This window comes from Oenanthe melanoleuca, chromosome 1A, assembly GCF_029582105.1.
Source record: "Oenanthe melanoleuca isolate GR-GAL-2019-014 chromosome 1A, OMel1.0, whole genome shotgun sequence".
Lineage (NCBI taxonomy): Eukaryota > Metazoa > Chordata > Aves > Passeriformes > Muscicapidae > Oenanthe > Oenanthe melanoleuca.
Genome location: NC_079334.1, coordinates 63,907,030 through 63,916,572, shown reverse-complemented (window position 1 = coordinate 63,916,572; position 9,543 = coordinate 63,907,030).

Sequence of the window (9,543 nt, the reverse complement as noted above, 5' to 3'; positions counted from 1 at the left end):
ATGGCAATGCTTCCTCTGCCTGGGCAAGAGCACAGCAACTGGGATTGCTGTATTAACACTGGTATTTTTAGCCTCCCTACTCATTTAATTTCCACTGAGCCTCCCAGCCACAGCTGAAAATGCTGTTTCCTACCTTGGGGCCCCCAGAGTGCCTGTCTAGCAGCAGACACTGGGCAGTGCCTGACCCTGGCTCCCCTCCCCAGGGCTGATCCCGATCCCTGCCCGCAGTGATGGTCCCATGGAGGTGCCTGATGGGGCTGGGGCTGCTGTTAACCCATTGCAGATGATGAACAGCACTTCCCTCTGTGCCAAAGTGCTGTTGCTGTATCCTGATGGACACTCCAGCAATGGCAAGGGGCACAGATACTCTTTGCTGGCCGTTCCTGGAGCTCCTTTCTCTGTGCTCTGAGCCATTGCCCCATGCCATTCCCTCAGCATTTTATCCAAGTTGGGAGGCATCTTAAAACCACTGGGGGCTTGCAATGGGCAGCCACAGCAGGAAAGGACCCTGGGAGTCACCATTCCCAGGGATGGGCAGCACGTCCCCAACTCCAGACTCTTCTTTCCAGTCATTCTGCTGCTTCCCCTTTAACAAAATATTTCAGAGGAAGTAGCCCCATCAATGCCCAGATCTCTGCTGGGGCTTATAGCCATGACTAGAACAGAGCCACCCAAAAATGCAACACTCCATGCAACACTCCTTATAAACCAGTTTGGTTTCCACTTACCATTTCAGTCTGCAACAGATTTGAGAAGCACAAAGCTTTGATCTTGTGTAGCCACCAAGACTCTTCCTGTTTGTTTGGATCTAGCTTCTATTTTTTTGGGGGTACTATTATCTACAGTTTTAGCAGCTAAGTGTTTTGACAGATTTTGTCACCAGAGTCAGCTGCAAAAATTTTAATGTCCATTTGAGGCTTATAATTTCTTCTAGTTTAGCTGCTCAATATTTAATAATCTCAGGGAATGAAAAAAAAAAAAGAACCCACCCACTAAAAGAACTAGGATTAAGATTGGAAATCCATGTCAGCTGCTTAAAGGAAAGATACTTAGAGGAAAGAGAAAGCCAGAAAACACCAATTTAAAGTTGCACATCATAAAGCATGCATTTATGACAGTATAGTGAAGGTGGTTTCCTTCACAGCCCTGGATCCCCTTCACCAGAAGGCAACTACCCCCTAAGAGGGCAACAATCATTTTCACTCAGGGAAAACATCCCTGGAACTGATGTGAACCATTCTGTAGCTGGAATTAGTTCTTTACTCCAGGATGAATTCCAAGGTCACAGCAGGGCATGGCACACACCACCAGCACCACTTGTCACTCCAGCTCACACACCAGCAGGGTGAAGGCACTAAAACACACAATCAAAGAGACTTCCAGGCAAGAAAAGGCATCAGGTGCAGAGCAGAATGAGGCACGCAGGCTTCAGTGCCATAAAACTTGGCTTCAAAGATGAATGAACCCCACAAAGCACAGAAATTAAGCCAAAAAGGAAAGTTTCTGAAGAACCTATTCCCTTTCTGAGATGAACTAATTTGTTTGAGCTGCCTGGTGTATGCTAATTTAATAGGATGCTATGCAGTCTGTTCTGAGACAGTGATGCATGGAAGCTAAAAAGGGAAACTGGCCCAGCTCAGATCCCCAGTCATGTTTGTTATTACAGCCATCTTCTTTCCTGAACTGTTTGCTCCTTTCTGATTAATCCTGACCCCTATTAGAAAGGGAAGTATTGTCTTTAAAGGCCTATTACATTTACATTACATCCTCTGTGGCAATCACAGTAAAGCTATCAAGAAAAACACAGTTTCTCTGTGCTGAGATCTTCCTTCCATTATATGCTTCACAAATGAGCTGTTAAGCAGGTTGTTTTCCCCACTGATGATCACTTTCTTTCCCAAGTGAATATTTAAGTACCTTTTTTCCACTTTCATCTTATGAGCCAAAAGGAGCTCATCCTCTCCCAGGATTTATCTGATGGCAGCATCCTCACAAGAAATTAACCTTTTTTTCTTCTAGTAATGACCTCAAACCTTTCCAGAGGCATAAGTGATCTCCATAATTTTTTTTTCCAAAGCTATTTCCCTATTCTATCACTAACATATGCAGGGTCTATTATTTCTGGAGATCTTATCTGGCCATATAAAGTAGATTACACCAATTTAAAAAAGCCTGATTCTTCTTTCTCCACATGGAAATTCAAGAAAAGTTTATGCTACCAATTATGGAATCAATTATGGAATGAGTAGATGATATTGTAGCAAAGCAAAGGAAGGCAGACACTGTAGTTTTGCTTCCAGCAATTCCTACATTCCTTCTACAGAGGTCTGTAGTGAAGGTTAAACTATCTACTGCCAAAAGATCAAATAATTTTGCAGCTGTGACTAATCCATGGGAAACTCCCACTCAGCCAAGAGTTTCACCTAAAGGTGTCTGGAGCTTCACAAATCCAAGATGCAAAAGTCTGCACAGCCTCATTCATTCAAGTGGCATTTCTATCTCTCCAAAATAAAGCCACAGTGTGAGTTCTTCCCCAACAGCCTTCCCCAGTGATCAGAGGCAAAGGATTGTATCACTTGAGCTGTGATTTTCAAACACCAACCTTGCCTTTCATGAAGTGCTCTTCCCATTCCACAGGTGAGTGACTTGAGGAACAGGAACTCCATGGCCTGATGTGGCACCTGGGGACATGGTTTGCTGGTGAAGATGGCAGCATTAACAGCTGGACTCAGTGGTCTTGGAGGTCTTTTCCAACTTTAACAACTCTCTGATTCTTATTTAACTTAATTATTTAAAGGCTGGGAGATTTGCATCATCTGAAAGTGCATATTCCTGCTGTACTCTGAAAAGCATCTCCAGCCGATGCTTACATCCTACCTAAAATTAATGACAGCACACTCTGTGTCTGTAGGATCCTTAAACCCTGCCAGCCAAAAACCCCCTGCTCCATTTGCTGCACAACTTTGGTCACACATATCACCTGAGATATCTGACTTTAGTGCAGGTGATCACAGCATGGCTCCTGCCTATTCTAAGGGCAAATTTAGATTAGATAAATTATTTAGATTAGATAATATAGATGTGCACCATGAAACCACTGCAAATCTCCTAGCACCTGACTTTTCCAGTTGAATCCTTCAGATCCAATGTAGAGCCCCAGTCAGGAAGCACCTCCATGGATGTGATGAGCAGCCACCAAAAGAGGCCACAGGGTTCAGAACTGTCACAAGCACAGCTGAACAACCCTCATTGTCCAAGAGCCCTTCTGGCCCTCTGTGAAACTCTAATTGCCTTGTTCTCATCCTCTTGTCTCAGCCAGTTCTGCATATCCATTTTAAATATCTGGAATAGAAATGATGTGTATTTTGGATCCTTGCCCACTCCAAGTTGCAGATTAGAATTAAAAAAAAAACCAAAAACAAATAAATAAAAGAGAGAGAGAGAGAAAGACAATTCAGTGTGGTGGAATACAAATAAATTGTTTAAGAGCTCAGAACTCAGCTCTGGTAGGAAAAGGCACTGCAAGATACTCAGAGCTCCATCTGCAGCTTTACTCCCAATGGGCACCTCTCTAAACACTAGGAAGAGAGTTTGCTTTTCTACTCCCCAGCCTCTTCTCTCGTGTATCCACATGTGGCTTCATGTCTGAGCTGAGGTACATTAAGAAACTCAGCAAACTGGTTTGCCTAGCAACTGGCAAGCTTGAAAATAAACACTCAGGCTAAGATTATTTCAGTCTAACTGCACACGAAGTTACCAGGGCCTTTGCAACTCACAGCTACTTCTGCAAAAAGAATTGCCACACACTTTTCACATGTGCCACCCTCGGTCATTCTCAGGAAAACTCAGAGCAGAGAGGGGGTTTCTTTCAGCTTCTGCTGATGAGGAATTTCTCCATGGCTCTGTTTTTATGGTGCTGTGTTGAGACTACTGAGGTTGCTCACCAAATAGACTCAGCACCAACACTCCTTTCCTCCCATGCAGTCATTGTCACAATCCTCCACACTGCTCTGAAGGCAAGTCTTTTGATGCCATGGAGGTATACAGGGATTGGCAAAAATGAAACTCCCCAGGGAGATGTGGGGAACCTGAGGCTGCACCAGCTTCCATCCAAGTCCTTTGCAGCCCAAGCATGGACCCAGATGAAGCAGGGAGCCAGTGAGGCCTGGCAACAGGGATCCTCTGAGCTCATCCCACGATTTTAACAGCAGAGAAGGGCAGTGACCCTGCAATAATCCTGTCCCCCGAGGATGGGAGCCCTCCCTGCCTTCTGCTGCCTTGCCAATGTGAGGTTGGAAGGGAGGGAATGAGGGAATGAGCCCTTTCAGTGGGCAGAGCTGCATGAGAGCAGCTGGGCAGGTCAGAGAATCACAGAGAAAAGGTGCTGGTGCTCCATCTGAAAGCAGGACAAACCTCCCCAAAGAGGTCAGTCTGGTCTCAATGTCTTCTTGAGATGGTCCATGAAGACATCAGCAGTGAGACAGACACTGATATCTCTGCCACATTGTTCAGATTCCTGCTTTAATAGCAACTGGTTTAGACTTCATAGAGAACAATCCTAATGTATTTGCCAAATTTGCTGTTAAGGAGAAGGAGACTGAAGTCCTACAGATTTCCCAGGGCAAGCTGCTGCTCCTGAGCTTCACCTGACTCACCAGAGCCACGACAGACTGGGGTGCCCACAGCTCCAGCAAACAGTAAAACATATGCAGAGCCAGGCTATTCATCCCTCAGCCTTCCCCTGCCATCCTCCAGTGAACAGCTCAGGGGGAACCATCTCAGTGCCTCAACCAGCTCACAGCCAGCCAAAGCCAACTGCTGCATAGGGATGTCCTTCTGTGTTGGAAAACTTCAGCAGAAACAATCTGACAGCAATGCTGATTCCCTTTATCTGAAATGTAATCACAGCACATTACAGTCTCATAATACAATGATGAGTTTCCTAGGAGATGACTGCCACACGCCCTGACTATTTTTAAAAATGAAGTTTCTCAGAACTAATTTCCATCTCAGGTTGACATGCTACACACACAGTGACAATGCCATCACTGTGCTTCCTATCCTCATGTGGGTCCAGATAACCCAGCCCAGACCTTGGACAGCAGGGATAAGAGGCACTGTAAAATAGCCCAAGTGCTGATGAGGGTGGAAAGAGGAGAACACAACTCTTCAAACCTGACAGCAAAAATTTCTGTGCTTCTTTGGAAGCTGTTGCATAATTTCATGTACAAAAAGGAAGCAGCATATTTTCCTCCCAGGTGACCTGCTCTCCAGAAGTTTAAAGAACCCCAAAATGATTGCAGGAAAACCCTGGCAGAGTGACAAGGAACAAGCAGAATGCAGGAATATCCCTCCTAATGGACTGTAAAGGTTATCTGAAAGCCAGTTCCCAAAAATACTGCAAACAACAGGCCACTGGCAGCAGGCTGAGGAGCAAAGCTCTGCATGTCCAGCTGGGAAAAGCCACAGGTTGTGTGGGGTACAAATGTGCTGTGGTTGATACACCAGCCCAGGGAAGAGATGGGCTGCAGAATATTCAAAACAAGTTAAAAGTTGATTAAAGAAAAAAATCGAATAAGATTCCAGAAATTTGTCTTCCTGAGGAGCTTCTGTTTATTGTCATTGAAAAGGGCTTGAAGGGGAGGATGGGTTGGACACTTGATGCTGACAGCAAGGGCACAGGGTGGTCCCTGGAACTTAATAATAATCAAAATGAGACAGCATCTGCCCATAATGGTCATATGGGGAGGTTCACCATGAAGAAAAAACCTTTGAGTCCATTAAAACATGACCAGTCAAAAGGATGTATGTGAAATTGTTGTAATGGCAGAAAAATCATGGGACTTCCTGGGGGAAAAGTTTTGTTTTCTTCCAGGGGTAGGAATTTAATTATAGCAAAGAGCATAAGAAACAGAGCTCATGTAGCACAAGATTTCCTCCCACCCTGTTTATCCTCCAGCCTCCAGCAGCCAGAGATCCAGGGAAGGGATCTCTGTTCAGGTGACAGCTGCACTGACCCATCATGTCTTAGCTACTAATCTCTGTAATTAATTTTCTCCAACCCATTTACACTTGAAATTTCAGTTTTCTGCAGAATTAAGCACAATAAAGTACAAATTATAAGAGAAAGCATTCTTTTTTGTTCATTCTAAATTTGATGCTCAATATTTCCATAACTCTCCAGTGAAAGACATTTTAAATACTTAAAAAAGTAACCAACTGCTTTTCCATGTCACATAATAGGTTTTAATCACAAATATACTGAATGTTTCTTAAACTATGACTAGAAGTTGGTGCTAGAAACAATCAGCAAAAGAAGTGTGCAAGAACTGGATTCACCCTCACTCTCCATGGCAAGAAACTCTCAACTTATAGTAGGAGACATGAGACAAACCCAGAATTCTTGGGAAAGAAATCATTACTTTTTACACTGTGTTAAATCTTTGGTATTGAGTGTAATTTTAAAGGAACACCTGTAAAAATGAGTAAAGTTGTTAAAACAAGAAGTGAGAAGGTCCTGAGAGACAGAACCAGGAGAGCTAAAATTTGCAGGAAGCACAAGCACTGTTTAAAAATACTGATGCTGGAAACACAGACCAAATATATACCCCAGGTAAATTCTTGAAACAGAAGTCTGACAAGCTAAGCAGCTGGGCAAGAGAAAGTATGAGAAGTAAGACAACATCATCAAACCCAGAAATTGGGTGTCCAAATAAGGAAGCAAAAATGGATTTCAGGTTCTGGTGGCTAAAATATAAGAACTTCAAAAGGTGGGAAAAAGCAGCTGAAGAATAATTGCAGGGAGGGAACTCAATAAAGACTTCTTCTACACACATGAGAAGCCAGATATGTGATGGACCAGAAAGAAACCAACTACAGATGCAGCACAAATAAACCCACATGGCTATTGTAAAAAAATTGGTGGTTTTGTCATATGTGATTATTGCAGGGAGGTTTGGGAAGGTTCTTACACTGGAAACCTCCTTTACAAGGTTGGTAGAAGGGATTATAGACTGGACTGACCCAACCATTCTAGGGGAAGGTGGGCATGAAACTAAACATGAGCTGGAGTCTCCCTCTTAAAGCTTTATGGGTACCCAAAATTTAGAAGGCAGCTAACATAATGTAACTTTAGAAAATGGATGCAAAGGAATAATTCAGGAGTTACAGAGTACTCCAGATTAGCAAAACTGACATCAGCAGGTCAGTAAAAACTGTACTGAAGCATATCCCTCTCACCAAAGATACAATTACTGAACACTGAACAATCTGATGGACTGAGGCTTTAGAGAGGGAAATCCAGGCTTCATAAATATACTGGGATACTCTGGCAGGGTCAACAGCTATGCAGATGGGAAAATGCTGTTTATTATTTATTATTATTATTGTGGTTTATTCAGATTTCAGTGGGGTGCCTCAATGCAGGATCTCTGAGCAGATGAGCTGTCAGGGGATAGGAGAAACTTATTTCAAGAACAAAGCAGTGGTTAAAAGACATGGAAAGCATGGAATAAATGGTAAATCCATTTAATACCCAGTGTTAGGGGGCACTAAGAAAGTGGTTTGCCACAGCCTGAAGGATTTGTGCTGTTGAGATCCTTCTCACCTTAGGATATGGCACCAGGGAGGGTGACAGTGATGATAAGAATTATGAAACAGTGACATTATGAGGAATTACTGAGTCAACTGCAACTTTGCAGCCTGGAAAGGAAAACTGGGGGGGCAGATAAGTGGAGGAGGGAAGGTGGTCACTGTATTTTCTAAGGCAAGGATGATGTGACAGCACATGAGGGTTGGTAGCAAGAATACACTTCAGAACACTCCATCCAGCCTCTTTCCATAGGACACAGTGGCCATTAACAAGGATTCAGGAAACAACTAGATAAATACTGTCAAATACTAAATAGATAAATACTAATACTAGATAAATAATAAAATTCACCCCAGCCCACTAAAGGCACCATATGAGTGTCACAAAATCTGCACACATCTCGTAGAACGCTAGGGGAGTACCCATGGTATTATAATTACATTATTGCTAAATGCATTCCTCCCCAGACAGGGTCTGCAGGGAAGGGGCACTGCATGAGCTGCATTTTTGGTCTGACTCAGTACAGCTGTTCTTAGGGTTGATCAATGCAGCAAAGCAGCAGCAAGCAGCAGCTCATAGGCATAAATACAAAATGCATGGACAGAGAAGCAATCACTGAGACAGACAGGAACTTCCTTGGGCTTAAGTCATGGCAATAAAACAAGGAAAAGTGCATGTAAAATACTGCCTAATTCCAACAACTGCATTTTCACCTAAGCAACCCAGTCATCTAGTAGCACATCAGACACATAGTAATAAAGACAACCTCTGACTTCAGAGGAATAAAATTAGCAGAGAATTAACCACAAGATGGCCAGGGTGTTTCAAAACACAGTTTTGAAAGCTGCATCAAAAATACACTCTGTGAACTTCTTGGGCTGATCTCTGTGGAATAAACACAGCCCTTGTCTTCCTTTATCTTGCTGTAAGTGATGGGCCTTTTATTATCACTGCATATAGCAGTCATCTCTTCATTGTGGGATCAGAACAGCTAGTTAAACTAAAGTTCATATGCTAAGGTTTAAATGTCATACATCAATCTACCTTTGCATCCCTGCAGCTAGAATAGCCAAACCCTCACAAGTTCTCATGAATTTATCCCCTCATGGGATGGGGCAGTGCTGCCACACATATGAAATACATGGGAGTTAGGGCAAGGAAGGTCATAAAGCAGTTTAACCTCAGGTCTCCCCACGCCATCACCCATTACTGAACTGGGAGACTTTTCACATGCTGCCAGATCACACACAGCCTCTACTCCCTACACCTCTTGTTTTAGCCCTCCTTCTGTACCACAGGCTGCTGTTTCCACTATTTCATCACCTGTGATAGGGCTAAAGCCCAGCTCTTCCCCAGAAAAGAGATCCACTAAAAGGCTGGCATCATTTCTCCCCCCCACCTTGCCATGAAAATTTAAAACTGCAGAAGTGTGTTTTGCTTTCTACATCACACACTGCTAAAGCTGCAGTAAACAAGCAGAATCATCAGCCCAGCGAGTCAAGCAGTAAACTTGTTTATTGGACCCCCATGTTTGGCACTGAACTTATTTTCCAAACTTTAGCAGGGTAAATACCCTTTGGTTGAGTTGCCATCAGAGCCTTTATAAAGAAGGAAACCTTTTCTCTTTGCTGACAAAAGCCTCAGAGTGGCACACACGAATGTTAGCAGGTGTTCATATTTAACTTGTCTTTGTGGTTTTTTTAAGCCTGAGATGCATATAGTGATTGAGAATTACTGTTTATTCATTTCTGTGTAATAGGAGAAGCAGCATTTCATCTGTCTCATCCATATTTAATAGCTCTAGGCACAACAACCATGAAAGGTCTATTTTTCTCCCACTAGGGAAAATATTATTATTATTACTACTACCATGACTACATCTATATTCTGAAATTATTCATCCCTAGCTTTCTATATTATTTCCATGTTATCCATGGGCCAGGTCCTTCCCT